We start from the raw sequence: 20,275 nt of genomic DNA on the forward strand, positions 1-20,275 counted from the left end.
GGGCAACCAACGCAGAAGAAAGAGTAGAAAAAATTGTATAAATATTCTGGACAATGATTCGTGGAACTACACAAGAGTAGAGGTATTGTGGCAATGGGTTTCTCGAGGGGTTGCGGCAAGGAAGGAATGATTCCAAACAATAAACACCACTCTCCTTTGTGAGCTGCTCTCGGATGGAAAATTCCGTTCCAATCGGGGTTTTCTTCAGAGCAGAAAAAATGAAAGATCTTGAGCACATAAATAATTCTACAAAGAAAGAAAATCAATTCGAAGATAGAACACAAAAATTCAATACCTTTTCAATTGTGAAATATTACAATAATAAAGACAATGGTTGATAGAACTTGAACACACCAAAACAAATTCTCTTGAATCAATTTCGTTCAGGCTTTTCCGAAGAGTTCTCAAAAAACGATTAAATCTCAAACATTTGAACTTAAAATTTCGAAATTTACGCAGAAGCTTACAATTGAAAAGTTATGCAACGCAAAGCAGGCGGTGCTAAAAAAAAATGCTGTCAAGATGAGAAGGCGTTGACCTGGATAGTTTCAAATTGCACGTCTAAGTACGTTGGTTAAAACATTTTATATAAATAAGTAAAAAAGGGAAACACCTGTTGGAAAATTTTCCTCAACAGCAGTTTGGAGTAGCCCCGCAAGAGAAAGTTGCTAACTTATTCCAAGGAAAAGTATAGTCACTAGTTTCATTTTAATTTTCACAATTGCCCGGATAGTGCATTAAAATATGGAAATCAGATGCACAGATTTTGTTAAGTTTTTACACAATATTTTTTAAGAAAAATAATGCCAACTTGAATTCTTCAATGTTTGAACATCTTAAAATTTTTAGCTTTTCTTACTTTTTCAAATTATTAGGCTTTTTTCTTTTTAAACTTTTTTCTATTTTTTTATTTTTGATTTTCTCCTTTTTTTTATTATATGTTAAAAAGTCAAATTGAAAAAAAATAAAAAAATTAACAAGTTCAAATTACAAAAAATCGTCAAAATAGTTGAAAGAATAAGTTAAAAGTTCTCTGAACTATTTTGACAATTTTATGTACTTTGAACATGTTATTTTTTTAATTTTTTTTTTTTCGTTTTGACTTATTTAGTGAATCAAAGCAATCTAAAGATTCTCTTTAATTCAGCCGTGGTTTTCACATATTTGCAGTTATGACTTTTTTTTCTTATTCTTCTTCTAACATCAACATGGGTTTCTTGTTTTTTTTTCAACGTAGTATCTAATAGATAGAACTTGCATTGTAAGAATAAAAAATGGATTGGTCACACCCGAAATTTCCAAGTTAGACTTAAATTTGAACACGTTACCCAATTTTAACACCGTTAACATTTTTGCAACAAACCTAAATTTTAATGTTGCTTTTTTTCTAGCGGAAAATTTGGTTATCACAAAACTTATTAAAAAAAAGTTACTCAAATAAACTTTTTCACTTCTTCTCAGGTCTTTGCTTACAAGTTACAACCAAACAAATTGAGCTCTGGATGTTGCGGGAAATTTATGGACACTTTTTTACCCACCGACTTTTACTAAATCTCGTAACAGAAATTATTTTCCACACATTTCCGCCACTTATACGATGTCATTATTCATCATTTTTAAAAACATTTAAAAAAAATTTTGACCGTTAACATGACAGAAGAAACCTGACCGAACTCGAGCAAAAAAAAAACATGAAGAATAGGTTTGAATTATCAATGACTGATACTGATTTTCTTTCTTAAAAAGTGCGCTTGATAAGTAATTGTTTATCTCTTCATCAGAATTAAAAATCTCAAAGAATAATTTTAATTCCGATCACCAGCAGCCATAAACCTGGAACTCTACTTCTTTCCATCCCGTGAAGGAACTCTAAAGGAAATTTCGTACAATTTGATTGAAAACATACCCCGATAATCACTCAAATGATGAATCCCAGTCCCCTGATTTTTGGTGATTGCACTTTTTTTCTGGTATCACTTTAATTTAAAACTGAATTTGAACAGAATTTTCGTGGACGGAGAAACAAAAAATAAGTGCGGTTCGCATAAGGCAAAGCCTACTCTCTTGTCAGTTTATGACTTTTTGAACTCTTCAAACTCAATATACTTTTTTGACTCTTTTGACTTTTATGGCACTTTTGAGCTGTTATGATATTTATTGAAATTTTTTTACTATTAAAACTGTTTTGACTTTTTTGAATTTTTTGACCTTTTTTGACCTCATTTGAACTTTTATGACGCTTTGACTCTTTTGACTCGTTTGACTTATTTTATTATTTTTGGAACTTTTTGCTTTTCCGACTCTTTTTAAATTTTTGACTCTTTTGATTCTTTGGACTCTTCTGATGTTTTTAACTTTTTTTCTTTGTTGACTTATTTTAATCTTTTGAATTTTTCAACACTTTTGAGCTCGTTTGATTTTTTTTAACATTTTCGACACATTTGACATTTTTGACTATACAGATTCTTTTGAAATTTTTTGAGTCTTTGAACTAAAAGAGTGAATCTTTGTCTCTTTTCACTATTTTGACTCTTTTGACTCTTTTGTCTCTTTTCACTCGTTCGACTCTTTTAACTCTTTTGACTCTTTTGACTTTTTTGACTCTTTTGACTCTTTTGGCTCTTTTGACTCTTTTGACTCTTTTGACTTTTTTGACTCTTTTGACTCTTTTGACTCTTTTGGCTTTTTTTACTCGTTTGACTCTTTCGATTCTTTCGACTCTTTTTATTCTTTTGTAAATTTTGATATTTTTACTCTTTTGACTCTTTTGACTCTTTCAAATCTTTTGACTCTTTTGACTCTTTTGACTTTTTTTACTCTTTTGCCTTTTTTGACTCTTTTTTCTCTGTTCACTCTTTTCACTCTTTTAACTCTTTCGACTCTTTTGATTCTTTTATAACTTTTGATTTTCTTATTTTTTTTGACACTTTTGACTCTTTGGATTCTTTTGACCCTTTTGATTCTTTTGACACTTTTGATTTGTTTAAACTCTTTGGACTTGTTTGCATTTTATTTTTGTTTGCTTAAACATTGTATTTAACTTTTTAAATTAACGTCACCGCACACCTCGGGTGAAAATGAAAATTCTTATTTTGTAAATAACTGAAAAAAGGCCACACATATTTGCTCTGTGGCATGGTGGAATTGATGGACAATATTTTAAAGCTGAATTTTGAACCTGTTTCAGTGTTTAAAACCTCATAAAAATGTTTTTATTTCGAAAATCCGAATATGATAAAATTTCCGCGGTGAAAATCAGTGATATCGAGATTAAAACATTTTTAAGAGTTAAAACCTAACCACTGAGACCAGTTTAAAATTCATCATTTAACTGGTCCCCATCGATTTCACCAACCATTCCAATACCATCTTATATCGCTTTTTGTTAGTTATTGACGAAATAAGATATTTCATTTTTATTTTCTGGAGACATATTAACTTTTCGGTTTTGTTGATGTTTTAACTTTTAATCTATCTATATAGTTGCGTTCAAAAAAGAATGAAATTGCGTGAAGCAGCGCACTGGCTTCCAACTTTGACCTGCTGCCATTTCTGTCTGGATTGATATTTTTAAGTGGAATTTTCACCAAACCTAATTCAACTATCCAATTAACACTCCAGATATTTGAATACTGTACTATGACTAGAAAAAAGGATACAGCTAATCTCGTAAAAAAATGAAATTTGAGATTGCTTCAAAAAATTTGCTGTATTTTTGACAATTTCCATTGAAAATACTTGAAATTTGGCCAAAAGATGTTAAAATGTTTGATCTAGTAACTGGTCGAGTTTCATCAAAATCGATTGTCGCGATCAAAAATGGGACCGTTGTGAAGCAACCTTGAAACGAGAACAGCTGTATTTTGTTTTTGTTCCAGTCATAATCATTTTGTGGAGTGTTAGTTGGATAGCTGAGCTAGGTTTTGTGAAAATTTCACTAAATAACATCAATCCAGACAGAAATGGCAGCTGGTCAAAGTTGAAAGCGAGTGCTTCAAGCTACTTCAAACGATTTCATTCTTTTTTGAACGCAATTGAAGAGGAAAATGAGAATACTTGATCTCTGGGGATACCTACTTGATTCCTCAGCTATATTTCGAAACTGGAATGTCTTGTATAGATCAAATGATCTGGAAAAATTTACCAAATAGAATAAAACAACAAACCTGTTATCTCAATTTTTTTTAAAAATTTTAATTTTTGAGTTATTGCATTCTGTTTGAAAAATTTAACAAAATGAGACTTCAAGATCTTTTTTTATCATTTCATGAGGGAAACATGAAAAAATTATAATAAAAATATTTATTCAATCGTTATATAAATGTCAATCGTTATAATTTATATGAACTTCTGAATGCGATATTTTCATTGCAATAGTAAACTCTCAATTTTTATAAAGAAAAAGTTTTCCAAAATGTATGTTATGGGTTCACTTGATCCCTCGAGTCGAAGAAAAAAATATTCTTTTTCTGAATTGATGTTGATCACGTTGATAAGCACGAAATTATTAATATTTGTCCAATGACTTATATTTATCCAATAATTCCTGATGAAAAGGACTCAAAAAAGTGCTTTTATCTGAAAATTAGAAAATTGCGCCTTTAAGTATGCAATGACTGTAGGGAAGTGGACAAACTTTCAGAATTCTTTTTGTCTGGCACTTATGAAGTCTGGAATGAAAACTAATGTGGCCAATAAAACGTCAATAGAACTTTTGTCTTTAGATTTTGCCTGGTTTTTCCCAAAGCTTAGTGCACCCTGATTAAAGAATCAAGTCTCCTCTAAATTCCAAAATATCACAAGTTTTTTAGTTCCACGAAAACGCTTCTAGTTCTTCTACGAGTTCATTAATCAACCAAACTTTTGTAGCATATAAATGCAAAAGACGGCGATCTGCAAAATGTTTCCAAAAACATATCAAGAAAATAATAAAAAGGGGTGGTCAAGTATCCTCATTCTCCCCTATGTAAAAATAGATTATTATCTGTCTGTCTGTCTGTTCCTAATAGACTCGGAAACTACAAGACTAGCTAATGGAACAAAATTTGGCTTGGAAGGGTATTTGGGTACGAGGAATGGTTCGATGAATATTAGGTACCCCTCCCTCCTTCCAGTGGAGAGATCGAAAGGGGAGGGAATTTCTTTTCAGTTTTTAGCATAACTGGAAAACTATTCAAACAAATGGAACTGAATTTGGCATGGGAAAATATTTGAATACAAGAAATGTTTCTTTGAAATTTCGAGTACCGTAAACTGGGGGAACTTTGATCACTTTTTTCATTCATTTTTGAATATTTGGCAAGGGGTTGCTTTTTCGTAATACCTAAAAGCTTTGAAACCCTTACTGAGGTAAGCAGTATTAAACATGATCATTGATTGCAGTAAATTCAAACAACATTGGTGGTAATAAATAAATGTTTGTTACAAAACCAGATTTGGAGTTTCGGGGTAACTTTGATCACTATGGTTTTTACGTATCTCAACATCTTCTAATTTTTTGATTTGATGTCATTAAGCACTGAAGGCTCAAAGAACCGATAACAGTAATTTTTTGTTTGGACTCAATTGAATTTTTTAACGTTTTCTTTCAAAAACAAATATACTTGAAAGATGGACAATGTTGCTGCATACATTTAGGGGCCAAAATTATAAACATTTTTCAATATTTTTTGGCCTCAAAAACAAATAAAATTTTACCCTCATGCTATTCCCCAAGTCCTCGTACTGTTCCCATGTTCTTTTTTTTCTTCAAACTTAATCATTTGATAGGGTTTTTAGCCATTTTTTCTATACGGGCTTTTCATGGAAGATGACCGTTTTATTTTCAATATTCAAAAATTATCATCAAATGACCATAAAAACAACACTTAAATTTAATCTAAACCAAGAAAAAAGTTGAACTTTCACATTAAAGAACCCATTTGCTCCTTAATGCTTAAGTTTGATCAGGAGAGATGTTTGTTTATGAACCTTCAAAAAACCAGATATTTTAAGATTTTAAAATTATATTTTAAGTAATATAAAAAATCTCTGAATACGAACCAAATTTTGCTTATTTGTAACTAAATTTACAGGCTTTCAAACGTTGTAAACAGTTTTCAAATATTTTAACTTTATACTTAGTTAATGATGATTATCTGCAAACATTTCATGATGATCAAAGTTACCCCGATGATCGAAGTTCCCCCAGTTTACGGTACGCTCTGTTTTTCCAGTGGGAAAATGTGGAAGGATGCTATCATACATTTTTTTTTAAATACTCGGGAACTTATTCTGCAAACGGAACCGAATTTGGCTTGGGAGAGTATTTGAGTACGAAGAATGTTTCTGAATATACGAGAAGCAGTTATATGGTTATTTAAGACTAATATTTCCTTCAATTGGGTATAAAGTGAGGAAAGAGGGAAGCTACCATGTACCTAATTGTTTTGCATCAATCAAAAACTTATCTAGCAAATGGAACCAAATGTTTTGATTACGAAAGGGGATCGAAGCAACCTTGGACGTGTTTTTCAGTCGCGCGTACGTTTTCTTGAATTTGTTCCCGGTTTTGAAAAAAAAATCATGCCTATATGTAAGTTTGTTATTTGAAAATCTGAAGATATAATGGTTCATATTTCTCGTTCATGCTACTATTCCGAGAAGAGGTCAGGGAATAATTTGTGCCTTTAGTGTATGTGCTGAAATTATCATTAAGACACGATAAATCGGGAGTGGATTTTCGTTGCAGAAGAAACAAATATGGGTATTGGCAAATTCGCTCATTAATTCACTGATAGGAGATCCCTTAAGAAATGTACTCAATTTGGAAAAAGTGTTTAATTAAAAGATGTGTATTTTGTGGTATGGATGGTGAAGAAATTAGGAAGTCCAGCAATTCGAAGGAAACTCAAAGGAACCGAAACACGAAAGCCAAGGATTGGGAGAACAAACGAGAATTTGGATCAATGATTGGGAATTTAACTTTGCGAATTACCAGTGTTCCGAAAGATTCCCACAATGGATGAAAAGCATGTTAAAGTGTTTTATTTTTTCCCCATGAAATCTTTCGAACAAGTTGTTTTCAAAGATTTCATGGAGGTCTATTGGTCTTCTTTCATTGGCGCTATATCCAAGGGCGATGACCAGATATGTGGTGCACAGAAATCCAAATTTTCAACGTCCTACATTTAAAAGAAATTTTAGGATTAGTTTGAGGATTTTTGCCGGTCCGTGGGATTTTGAATTTCTGTATAATTACCTCATTACCATCCATAAATGGAAGATTAATCAAGGATCTGCATCCAGGAGCTCTCTACTATTTAGCATAAAAGCTACTGATGTCCACGTTTCTTCTCCCTGTGTTCCAGTTGTCTCTGCGTCCAATACTGCACAGTGGGCCCGGCCTGATTAAGATGAGTAGGAAATGTACTTTTACTACTCACCGGGATGCTGACAAGATCTGGCTGTGTATGTATCATAAGCATAAGCATAGAAGGGTTTTTGATTACGAAAAAAATGTGATCCCTTCCTCCATGCAGCAGTTACGGATGGGAAGGGGGAAAAGGGGGCTTCCATACGAGTTTTTTGGCGTACATCGAGTACTCATCAAGTGATAGAGACCAAATTATATAAAATAGGTTGTTTGCGTACGAATAATTTTAAACCCTCACTTTAATCTTGAAAATTTATCAGAAAAATGCAGCGAAATGTGACGTTATTTTGATACTTAAAATGTATGTATAGTAGTTAGTGAATCTATTGAACATAAAAAAAATATTTTAAATAAAGTTGTTTAATAGGTCTGAATATATAACTTAAAAGTAATCGCCGAAATCGCTTGTAAATTTAAATTCTATCGACCAACTACGATAGGTCTTTTTTATCATGGAAAAACTTACCTTTTATTCAAACAAGGGCAAAGTCATAGTTATCGGCAAATAAGATTCTAAATGATGTAGATACTTTGATTTTTTTTTCGTTTATTATTATCATTTTATCTTATATTAACTGTTTTATTAAGCTGTCGAAAACTAGCGCTGTAAATTCACATGAAATCGGATTTCGACAGCAGAAAACAGTAAACACGACCATGGTTTTCATAATATTTTGACATCTGTCGATAAAAAAACAGTTTGCAAATAGAGAGCTGAGGATGAGAATCTAAAAACAAAACCACTTGTGGTAAGCTTTTTGATTATTTTTTAACATTCAAATAAATCAAAATATAATTCAAGTAAAATCATATTTTATCTGTGTTTTTTAACTAAAATAGATTAATTCCTTTTCTAAACTTCTAGCACGTCAGCTGCATAAATAGGAGCATATCTAAACTGTACATGTTTTGAGGTTATTTATTAGCTAGCGAAATATTGAATTTTAACAAGCCTGTCGGAACTAAAGCTTTTATTGTCAAAAACTATATATTTGGAAAGAAGTTTGGATTTAATTGGATGAATTTAAACAATTATGATCACGGAAAAGAGCTCAAAATGAACCTTCGTTTAATAAAATAAAAAAAAATAACAGTTTGAAAATAAATTCTTAAACACTGCTGCACATGATAATCCTGTAAATCTAGATATAAACTGTCGAAAACTAGATACTCAACCCTATTGGGACGTAGCCAGCGCCGATATTGATGTTGAAAGGTATTAATTTTCGGAATTGTTAATGTCCTAATGTAATGTTTTTGTACTTATCAACCCCAGGCATCATTTTCTTACCTTTGAACAAAATTGATGGGCGATTTCAACATGAAATTTTCTCAAATTTTCTCCGATGCTTCATTAGATTGAAGTTACAATCTTCCTGTTTGATCTTAGGATAAACATGGATCCCCAATGCAATGCAATGCAATATGGTAAAATTGCGTAATGGAGTTCCTTTTTGAAATGTAGGAAATTTTACATTCTCACAAAATGAATCAACAAATCAGTTGATTCTTAAAAGCAATGACAGAGTTCTGCGTTCGCGTAAAATGCGGCAGCGCCATCAAGTAGGTCCGAGATGTTTGACATTTTCATACTCCACAAGCTAGTGGGCTTATATGTCACCAAAATATAACCACGCCATAAAGCTCTAAGTAGGTGCGCAGTAGAATTTAATCACATTACCCTCTCGTGTGTACATAAATAGGACAGTAAGAGGAACAAGAAGTGCCGGGGACCGAACACATTTAAAATAATAACTAGTTTACTGGGATATGTTCTTTTTTATTCATTCCATAAGTGTATCACAACGCTCATAACTCGACTTGATTATCGAACATGGCGTCGTCGTCGCCAACGTTACCACCGACGATAAGTCGTTTGTTGTTAAATAAATCAAAGGCTTAACGGCCGTCGGCGAGTCGCGGGACAGTTTTTTTTTCGGGGTGTCATTGTTGTTTGTTGATGTTTTTGTTGTTTTTGTTGATGTCAACCACTCCATGCTCAAGAGGTGTTTAGTAGGAGGTTTGAGGTGTGACGTGGAAGAAATTTACGACCCCTAATGGCTCGTGGTAATCACGCGTGATAGCTTGCACAATCCGCTGCTCGGTGGTTGTGGTGTTTCGGTAAGATCTCGTTCCAAATTTTTGAGTTTATTTGGATTTCACAAAAATACTTCCTATTCCAGGTTTTTTTTTTGTTTTTGGTGTGATTTCTTGGGGATTCGAAGATGAAAGATCGTCGTTGTTTTTGTTGTTGGGCGTGGGATTACCAAAGATGATCGGAGGATGGGAAATGCAAGATGGTGGACGATGGATGGACAAGGTTGCGTATCAAATTAAAATCAAGACGCTGACGGTGGTCTTTTCTGGTCGTTTTCGAGTTGAATAAACAAGCTGATATGGCAGGACGAGAGGCTGTGAGAAGAAACAGAAAAAGAGGAAAACGTATTGCCACACTCAGTAAAAGCCGTAGAGGTTTTCCAACGAGCCCCGATCTCTCTCTCCCACTCGTTCTGTTTCTCGATCGGTTGTCCGTCGCCAGTATGTCTGGTTAGTCGGCGGCCAGACTGCTTGTCGCGCTTCTTGTCAAGTTGTGGTTAAGGAGACACAAGAAAAAGGAAACGAGGAGAAGCAAGCGGGGCAGCTCACAAACAAGATTCGAAGAAAACGGTTCGGTCCAGGAAGACGATCGCAGCAAGCGAGAGCACAGAAAACCAAAACAACAACTACGAAGAGGAGCAAAATGAATTACGAACCAGAAAAATTCTAATAATATCTCAAGCGTGTAATTTCGAGAGGACTTAGAAATGTGTGTTGGAGGCGACCACACCACGCACTCCGCTTTGCTGGAATGGCGACCGTTAGAAGGTTTGAGGTGTGGAAGAGGGGGATCAAAGCATGGGCGTATATGACTTATGCACTGCGCAACATCGTCGTTCAACAGAAGCAAGCAGGCACCTAACTACCTACGTACGTACATACACCCAAAATAATTTTCACTTAAAAAATAAGTGACATCTGTAGTAAATTCTCGCCATACGTAATTTCATTTGAATTTTAAGTGATGGGTCAAGTGAATTCACTTAAGTGACCGGTCAAGTGAATTACACTATGACGTTCGAGTGAAATTTATCTGAATTTCTAAGTAAGTTTCTAGTTAATTATCTCTCGCGTGTTTAAATAAAAGAACATTTATAGAACAGCACTTCGATTTCAAATACTTACATTACGCTTCGCCATAAATTTATTGATTGGAAAATTCCATCGTAATCCCAAGGCAGATCGGTTACTGCGGATAGTGCGACTTCTAAATCTTCCCTGCTGCAAACCAGAAAATCTGTCCAGTCCAATCCACAAGCTGAAACATGATAACACCTTTGAATAACTTTTTCGTACATCACGTTTAACATAAACTACCGCCAAACTCCCCTAGTAAAGAATTGGGAAAATCCAAATCCAGCATAAGCTTTAAATGCTGCTCTTTAGAATTTGCCATTTTGAACTCTGAAAATAAACACAATTACAACCTGACATTCACTTGAAATTCAAGTGATGGGGAAGTGAATATTTTTTTCTCACTTCAAATTCAAGTGACGACTGAAGTGAATGTGGATGAGTTCACTTGAAATTTAAGTGACTGCCAAGTGAAATGTATATGTCGCACTTGAATGGAAGAAAATCACTGGATCCTTGTTTTTAAGTGAAAAATCATGTGTATTTTAAGAGTGAATTTGGGTTCAGTGTACAAGATACGACGGGTGTTGCACCGAAAACGACACACATCTTCCAGGCCAACTAAGTTTGCTTAAATGCACACGCACGATTGCATGCATGAGAGGTAAATAAAATTTATTGGTGGAGCACATCCAAGTAGGTAGGCCCTGGAAACCTTTGGGGGGAAAGCCAAGGAGTGTGAAAAGTGTTACGCGAACGAACGAACGAACGATGACACTCCAAAGGCAGGGAAGAAAAGCAAGGAAAGCTCTCCAACAGTAAGAAACTCGCCGTCGTACAGAAGCATTACTAATGATAAAACAGAGCAAACACTGGGAAGCGGACAGCAACAACAACAACAACAACAACTAAAAAAGAAGCATGAAAGGCAAATTTTCTTAAGTCTTCATACAAAAAGATTCGGAAAAAGGCGTTGGCGATGTGCACTTTTCATATGAACACAACCAGCAGAAACACACACACTCGGGATTGTAATGTCAGTTTACCGAAGAGAAAAAGAAACAACAACCAAGAATCGAAATGCTGTAGGTTGAAGACCTACTGAAACTGTACGTCGAGGAAGAAGCCGTAGAAGGGAGTCAAGAAAAACAGCAAGAATTTCCAATCTTCAACAAGAAGTAGACCTAGCATCGTCGTCAGGAAGTCTGGCACGACTTCCAGAAGACTTTTGCCTTCTTGTTGCCAATCTCGGAACGTAGCCACAAAACCGCGCATAAACCGCGACGATCGGCTTAATGGAGTTCGAGATTTGCGGCACCTACATACCTCTTCCTGGGATGATGTCGATAATTTATTCCGTAAATTTGGAACGTTGCTTTTCTACGAAATTTGCAAAAAATTAATGTTTTGTGTACGGAACTGAACATATTGAAATATGCAGTTTCTTTTCAGTGGTATTTAGCATTTTATTATTTAGTAGATTTTGGAAAAAATATGAGATTAATATTTTATACTAATTGAGCGAAATCTATTTTTCGAAATTCTCACAATTTAATTGAAATGTTCAAAAATTCTTTGTTATTTATTTTACTATCCGGGCAATCTGGCAAATTTAATATAAGACTTTCGAAACGGGCCAAAGGGGTCAAAAGTAGCAGTTAAACCTAACATTTAATTTTTAATCTTTTTAATCACCAAAACAAAAAGTGATGGACAAAATCTGACAAAAGATCAGAGCACAAGATGCCAAAACCTATCAAATCAATCATTGAAACATAGGCATAAAAATTCTGAATTCTGATGAATCAATCAAATTCTATAAATAAGTTTTTGAAACAGAGAGACATGCTAATTGAATTTGTTTTATCGAAAATATCCTCATATTATATTTGAATTTATGATGAGTTTAGTCACCTTTAGTTATATTTGCTCATTTAATTTATCGACCTTATCAGAAAAAGTTATGTTCTTTTAGTAAAAACATTTCAGGATTATGAAAACTGTATGCAGATAGCAAGTTAGAAGAAATGAATAGATATTGAAAATGAGCGAGTCGAATTTGATTAAAAGCATTTTCATCTCATGTTTTCAATTTGTTTCCTCATTGAATAAATTTTCTTTTTCATTATCTTGAAATGTTCACATGACATAACTTTTACCGATAAGGCCGATAAAAGACATTTTATTTGAATTAAAAAATATACCAAATTTATTTGTATTGCTTTTTCATCTTAAAAAAATTACTGATTTTTACAGTAAAACTTATCGGAAATTAAAAATATTTCTTATAAGTTTGTCGTTGTTTTTCAATTATGAATTCTTGTGTTCGAAAAACATGATCTTCTAGGAACCCTGCAAATCTCAATTTAAAAAAGCAAAATTGGGTTTCCTGATTTTGTTTTCCGGGACTCAATATTTCATGGACGGTGACCAAATATTAAGAGCTTGAAATTTTAAAATCATTTTTTTAAACTGAAGTTGCTACGAATCAAGATCGAAGTAGCCACTTCAAAACTTAATTTTTATGCGTAATGTCAACTTAACTAGTATTTGACGTGTTTTTTTTCGTTCCGTTGCGGTGAAAATTAAATTTTTGAAGTTCCAGTAGTTTCTTATTGCAAAATGGTGCATTTTTCTAGAATTAGTGGATAATGCGTAGTGATCAATAGTTGCACGTTTAATTGATTGTGCCCAACTCGATTTTCCGTTGATTTCATCGTTGAATGATTCGCTACAAGAGGAAACACACATGCTACTTCAACAATTGGTGAGTTCGTTTCATTATCCTTTTCATTCATTTGCTTTGAACTGATGCTGCAATCAAGGAGTTTCTACCTGAGAATTTTCAGGAGCCTACAAAATCGGACAATTCTGAAAAAACGCTTAATAATTTATTAAGAGATTGCGATCCCCCGCAATTAGCAGGAAGTGTAGAGAAGTTTGTTTTTCTATTTCATCTTTCTTTTTCATTTGAGGAAGTACAATGTTGGAAACATTTTTAGGTTTTGTTTATAAAGTTGTGTTAGAATTACCATTTTGATTTGATAACAATGACTGGTGAAAAGTGAGATGCACAAAATAATTACATTAGAAATCATCGTAAAAAAGGGAATTCTTCCAATTATTTTGTGCCTTGGAATCCGACAGTTTGTCAATGTGTTTTATAATTCATATTCCAGGCTTAAAATTTCCGAATAAATAAACAAATATTTACATAACTTTTCACTGCTAAAGTTCAATTGGCGGTAAGTTATTGAATGATATAAATTTCTTCGTTATGATATGATTCATATCTATGGCGACACATTGGAATTGTTCAGATACTGAGTCAGTCATGGATGTGTATTTTCACAATTATTCCGCAAAATCTTTTGGAAGAGTTGATTCCAAAAGATTTTGTGGTGGTACTTATTTTTTCTCTGTTCTTTCAATATTTATTTTCAAGAGCGAGTAAAGGTGCTATATTCAAGGTCGATGACCAGAGATGATGGTGCACAATAATCCGAAACATGTAGTTTGATTAAACTTTCAGTAAAGTAATTATAAAATTGCAACTTATCAATTGATTCAATCTATACTGCAATGTTTTGGATTTCTGAGCAAAAAATCCTCATTTTCACCCACAGAAAGACGAATCCACATGGGCCACCATCAAGGAGCACAGTTAATTTTAGCAAATGTGCTTCCAACGTGAATTTTTCTAACATTTTATAATCATGGAAACGTATGGTACTGTTGTCCATGTTTCTTCCTCCCTGTGTTCCAGTTGTCTCTGCGTCCAATACTGCACAGTGGGCCCGGCCGAGTTAAAATGAGTAGTAAATGTACTTTTACTACTCACCGGGATGCTGACGAGATCTGGCTGTGTATGTATCATAAGCATAAGCATAAGCAAGCAATGTTAACTTGACTAGTATTTGTTCTGCGCTTTCAATATTTATAACAAATTTTGCAATTCCTTATTTTTATTTTTATTTGTTTCGTATTTGATCATTCTCAATTGACACCACTGCTTGTGCCTCGCGAAGTATTGCATGAAAAGTAGTCATGCAATACCTCGCAAGGCACCCAGCATTTGTGTTTATTGAATTTATTGTTTATCAATGTCAAAATACATACCTCTGTTGAACAGCTAATAACTTTTTTTGTCTAATTAGATACGAATTTACGGTCTTAGACAAAGTTGTTCAGCGGAAAATTTCCTTTGAAGAATTTATAGATTGGCACAAAAACCATTTGCAGGCTCGGTTGTACAGAAAAAAAAACAAAAATGATGATGATTTTTCAGTACAAAATATTCAATTTTCCCATACAAACCTAAAAGTTCAAATTTACTCATGTAAAAGTTACTTAAAAATTCTGCAAAAAATCATGGGTGAGTTTTGGACCAAAACGAAGCATTTTAGACCCCAGGGTTTGAGAAATTCAAAAATGACTCTAAATCGACTCAGTCTACTGTTACATATTGCTATGCATTGCATATATTACTACGGCCAGGCCAACCATGTGATGAAAACCGCGAAAGATACAGGATATAGGGGAGGAATGAAGCGTGGAGATCCCTACCAAACGCTTCATATAATATTTTTATATATATATTAATTTATGCCATTTGGAAAAGTATATATGAAAAATTGATACATTAAATGCTGTTACGGAATTAGGAATGTACGATACTTACCAACATTAAACTGACCGCAAAAACAAATAGAGAATAGAATATTACAATTGGGTTGCTGTAGATCAGCTATTTTGCCTTCGTATCTTTCCGTCTACTCTGTGGATAGAATGAGGGGTTAACGATCAGTAAAATTATTAGTAAACGGCTGAAAAACTAAGCAATTTGGCTTAGTTACCAGCAATGTAGGAGTTTGAATTTCTGTAGCTGGGTACAACCTGGAACTTCATAAAACAATCACAATCACAGAACTTCTCTTTAGCTTACAGTCAATTAATTAATTCCCCTCCCTTCTACACTTCCATTGTCGTAACCGATCCATTTCCTTAATCACATCATTTTCGTTTTTTTTTTCTTCCTAATTCTGAAAGTTTTTCTCATCGAATTTCCAGCTTACGCCCTTTCCTACTCTCCTCGAGTAATTATGCTTAATATGAGTTCTCAATTTCTCGTTTGCATATTTTCTGTTCTGAACGGACCCTACGTCAATCCTTCAACTGTGAACGTACCAATTAATTATTACTTCAGTGTTGCTAGAATAGTAATCTATACTTGTACTCTCAATATTCTCTACGTTACGATAGGGGAGTCTCAAACAATCACAGAAACACCTCCTACACCAAACCCAATCTCCTGTCAAAAAATGCCCTCTTCCATCCCAACGTTCCATTAGAAGGAAGAATGGGTCCCAAACAATCGCTTAAACAAATACCGTATCCAAAATAACCCCGACACCATACCTGTTTTCAACCGGAGCTCAATATCACCTTTGAAAACTCGTATTAAAATTTAAAGTATTTATTTCCTGCCAAGAAATGAGAGAACAAACCTTTCGAATTAGTATAATGGTATAAATAACTGTTTTTCAATAAAATGGCGTTCTTTCAATTATTTTCTGTGAAAATCTACTAGAAACCTTAACTAAATTTCAGGAGATTGTGGTGATAATTGCATAACTGCATAGTTCTGTTTATCATAACATCGTTAAGCAGGAACTTATAGAAAAAATAACAATTTTATTAAAAAAGTAAAATAGATCGAAAAATTGTTTCATTTTGTAAAAATTACTTTGATGGTAATTCTAAACTTAACACATAAATAACCAAAAGTGCACTCTCACATTTGCAATAATAAAATTAAAGTACGGATCGTTTAAAAAGTTTTCTTTTTGAAATATTTCCATTCCTTAATGATATATAACATTGGTTTTCGTTTTTAAAATGTTTGTACCAGCAATAAGATTGACGAAATTTTATAAGCACGTGAAATCTGTACTCTGATTGACGTATAAAATTAAACCACTTTACATAGGAAACAGCATTTCAAGATACTTCCACAACGTTTGAAAGAATAAATTTACAAAAGATTTCGATATAACGTGTAAATGATTAAGTTCCTGTGATCTAAATCTACAAATCCGGTAAAGTTCGTGATGCTAAGTCAACATTATAAGGAGGAAATCGATTGAGGAATGTTAAACGAACTATAAATAAGCTGACTGAAGATATAAGATTATTCTAATATACAAATTATTATAAAGATCAGAACGGGCTCACCAAGGCAGGATAAACGGATTCATTTCAAGCTCAAATTCGTCGAGTGCAGTCCCCTCCAATTCTCGAGGCTCTTTTGTTGGCCGATTTGGTGGCACTTCGTTTACCGTAAATGAAATTTAGCAACGCCATGGTGAATTAAAACGGATAATTTTCTTGAAAACTTGTTTTCGAATCTTTCTGACCACGTTCACATGGTCCGATTTTGCCTTTTTTTTTTGTAATTTGAAAATAACACTTCTCAACTAAAAAATAAAAATTAACAAGGAAATTTTCGCGGAGCTGTCACAAACACGACCGATCACTTGGAACGCGAAAAAAAAAATTATAAAAGACATAGTTTTTATAAAACTTCAGCTTTGTCGTATGAAAGCTATCAGTTTCTAGCATTTCCAATGAAACTATACGGAAATAAATACATAGAAGCATTTAGCCCACACGGTTTAATTAAATGTTATACGAATTCCGTATGTGACGAGTTCATATAGTTTGAAAGAATTCTCTCCAAAACGTGACATTAGAATCATAATTCTGAATTTTAAGTCCTTAAGGCTGATTCTTAATTCCGTACCAGATTGAAAAAGATGCTCTGTTCAGATGTTAGATTTTGATTAAAGATAAAACGGTGCACCGTATAGGGTAGTGGCAGCAAGATTATGTTCAAAGAGATGAATGCAAACTGGGAAAAGTGGTAGGGGTAGCTTCAAGAGAAAGAGAAGAAGCTTTTCAGCATAGATGTAAGAAGAAATCATAGTGAAAATATAAAGAAATGGTTCGGGGAGAAGAGGGAAGCTCAGAGAAAAAGCAAAAAGTGGCTTTCTACAAGGTGAATCAAGGGAAACTGAAATGGAAGCAAAGAAATTCGTCGTTTGTATTATGGAAATAATTTCCATTTAACTAAAAAGCTTGTAGAGTGCATTGGTAAGATTTGTGTAATGGTAAAATTTGGATTAAAATGGTAAGATTTGAGATTCAACTTAAGGTAAGATAATATTATTATATACCATATGTTTCATTCAATACATAAATATAAGAACGACCAATCAGTTGCCAATTGGACAGGTATCTAAACGTATGCGTAATACCTGTCGTAGATTAATAACACTAAAAATGTTATTAAATTTAAAACGGTTGCGTAAAAAATTGACTCGTTCATCCAAAAAACACATACACCTACACGCCAAGCACTCAATACATAACCGTTCACAACAAACCATGGTGTCGGGTATGTGGTTAGTTGCATTGCAGATTTGCCGTACTTATAATCTAAAGAATGCAATTAAGCGCATACGTTGGCGAAACTGCGGTGAATCCGTGCACCCATGGTGGCTTATTTACATACATACATACATACATACAGAAGCATTTAGCCCACACGGTTTAAGGTTCGGAAATTATGACAACAGTTGAATAAAATCGATTTCTCAAAAACTGAGGAAGATTTCAAGATTTTTTTTGTTTCGATTATAGTCGTTTTACCATCTTTGTGGCATTCGCGAATTTATCAACGTTGCAGTTGGCGGATCGTTATTGAAAAACTTATCTGATACAACTGTGTTCGATGTTTACTCTTGAGCGCGAACTCGCGGATATCGGCTCAGGAGACAACAGAATTGCCAACTGAGCTATATCACAAGCTCAGAAATTTCAAGATGAAAAATACTTCAATGTATGGAAAACAGACGTCTGCTTATGTGTATATAGTTTTTGTACACATATTCGATGTTATATTTGATTAAATCAGTATTCTTCTTAATAGGCGCATAAAGCCTGCTTCTCCCCAACTGTTATTTTTTTAGAATTCAGGATTTTTTTTTCAAAATCGATTTTTAGCAAATCAGTATTATAAAAAACAATTATTTTCAAGGTTAAAATGTCATCTAGATATTATTGATTAGATTCATGAGTAATAAAGTGACTAGAACTGATTATTTTTCTTATGAAAATATTTTGTGCATTCAGAGGACAGTGAGGAAATTAATTGAATACTGGTTGATATTCTAAAATCTTGGTATGGATGGAGTAATGTGCATTAGTTATGAATTTTCATTGATTAAATTTTAGGAGCAAAGTCCATCCCCAAGAATACGGACGACGACGCGACGTCTGGATCGAGCCAACGAATAACAAACAGAGTCTCCACATTTAGGAATTCAAGTTTAGCAGATTTCAAGCGACGAGCGACGCTTTTCCTTATTTATGGGCACGTTTTTCCCGCAAAAAAGATCGTTCCTGGACGATTAGTCCAGCTTGTGGCCATTTTTAGCATCACGATACTCCTGGACAACTCCCGGTAAGACCCGGCAACAGGAAGGGACGCCGAGTGAATATCAAAGGAGCGCACTGCACCCATTCACTCACTGGATGATGCCGGCGGAATGGGGATCCAGCGCCAACTTTGCGAATGTTTACCCACGAAAACTTCGTCCGTAGACAGTAGGCCGCGACTTAACCGGGCCGGACCAGCCAGTCTGTCTCCATCGAAGGAGCGAGTGAGCGCAGTCGTCAATGATTTCGATTTCTTCCCTTCTTGCTTGCTTAGCTTACTTATTCCGAAAAACCAAGCAGGCAATGACGTCTTTGCTTTCAGCAAACACAGAGAGCAGCGCTTGAAAGTGGCCAGAGTCAGAGTCAGAGCCGGAGTCGTTATGTGTTTCTCCGATTTCTTGCTCAGAAAATTTATGTTTTCATGCGCAACGCACAAACATCGCTACATTGAGCTCCTCATGATGATGGTAGCACCACATGCAACGCGCCAAATCATGAAGTTATGGTGTTCTGTGCTTCTTCTTCCGTCTTCCAGGATGTTCTTCTTGTTTGCTGCCCGGTTCACTGTTTTCTTATTATGGACGCTTCCTTTTTCGAGCGCACACTCGGTACGCTTTTTTAGGGTTTTGGGCTTGGCGTTTACCCCCTGTCCATCCCTGGCACTCCCGGGTCTCTTGGCCGGTGTCTCCTGGCCTCTGTCCTCACACCCGGCACCCAATCCATCGTCGATGATCCGTCGATTGTGCCAACCCATATATGTATGAAAGCGTATATACATTGGGATTTCTGATTTCGAATTCGACCCGGGCCGAGACCGGACAGACTTGCTGGCGGCGGCTAAGACACCCCGCAACCCTCTTCCCAATACTCTTCTAGCCCACCTACACCCTGCACCCAACCTGTCACGAAGAAAAAAAAAGAACTTAACAACCAAACCGAAACGGAATATCGAATAAACCTTTCAAGAAATTGACTCAAACGCAATGGTTTATTTTTTCAATTTTTTTTTTGGGCAGAAATCCCTCATTCTTCTCACCGCCTTATTCCTTCCCTTACCTCCTCACCTCATCCAACGGGAAAAGAAAAGGTTGATCCCGGGACCTCTCGTTGTCGTAACGCCTCATCATCCCTTCCTTTTGAGGAGCAGGTCAGGCTCTCGCTTAGTTGCGGGACTCCGATCGCGCCTGCCCT

The sequence above is a fragment of the Uranotaenia lowii genome, chromosome 2 (assembly GCF_029784155.1).
Source record: "Uranotaenia lowii strain MFRU-FL chromosome 2, ASM2978415v1, whole genome shotgun sequence".
Taxonomy (NCBI): Eukaryota; Metazoa; Arthropoda; class Insecta; order Diptera; family Culicidae; genus Uranotaenia; species Uranotaenia lowii.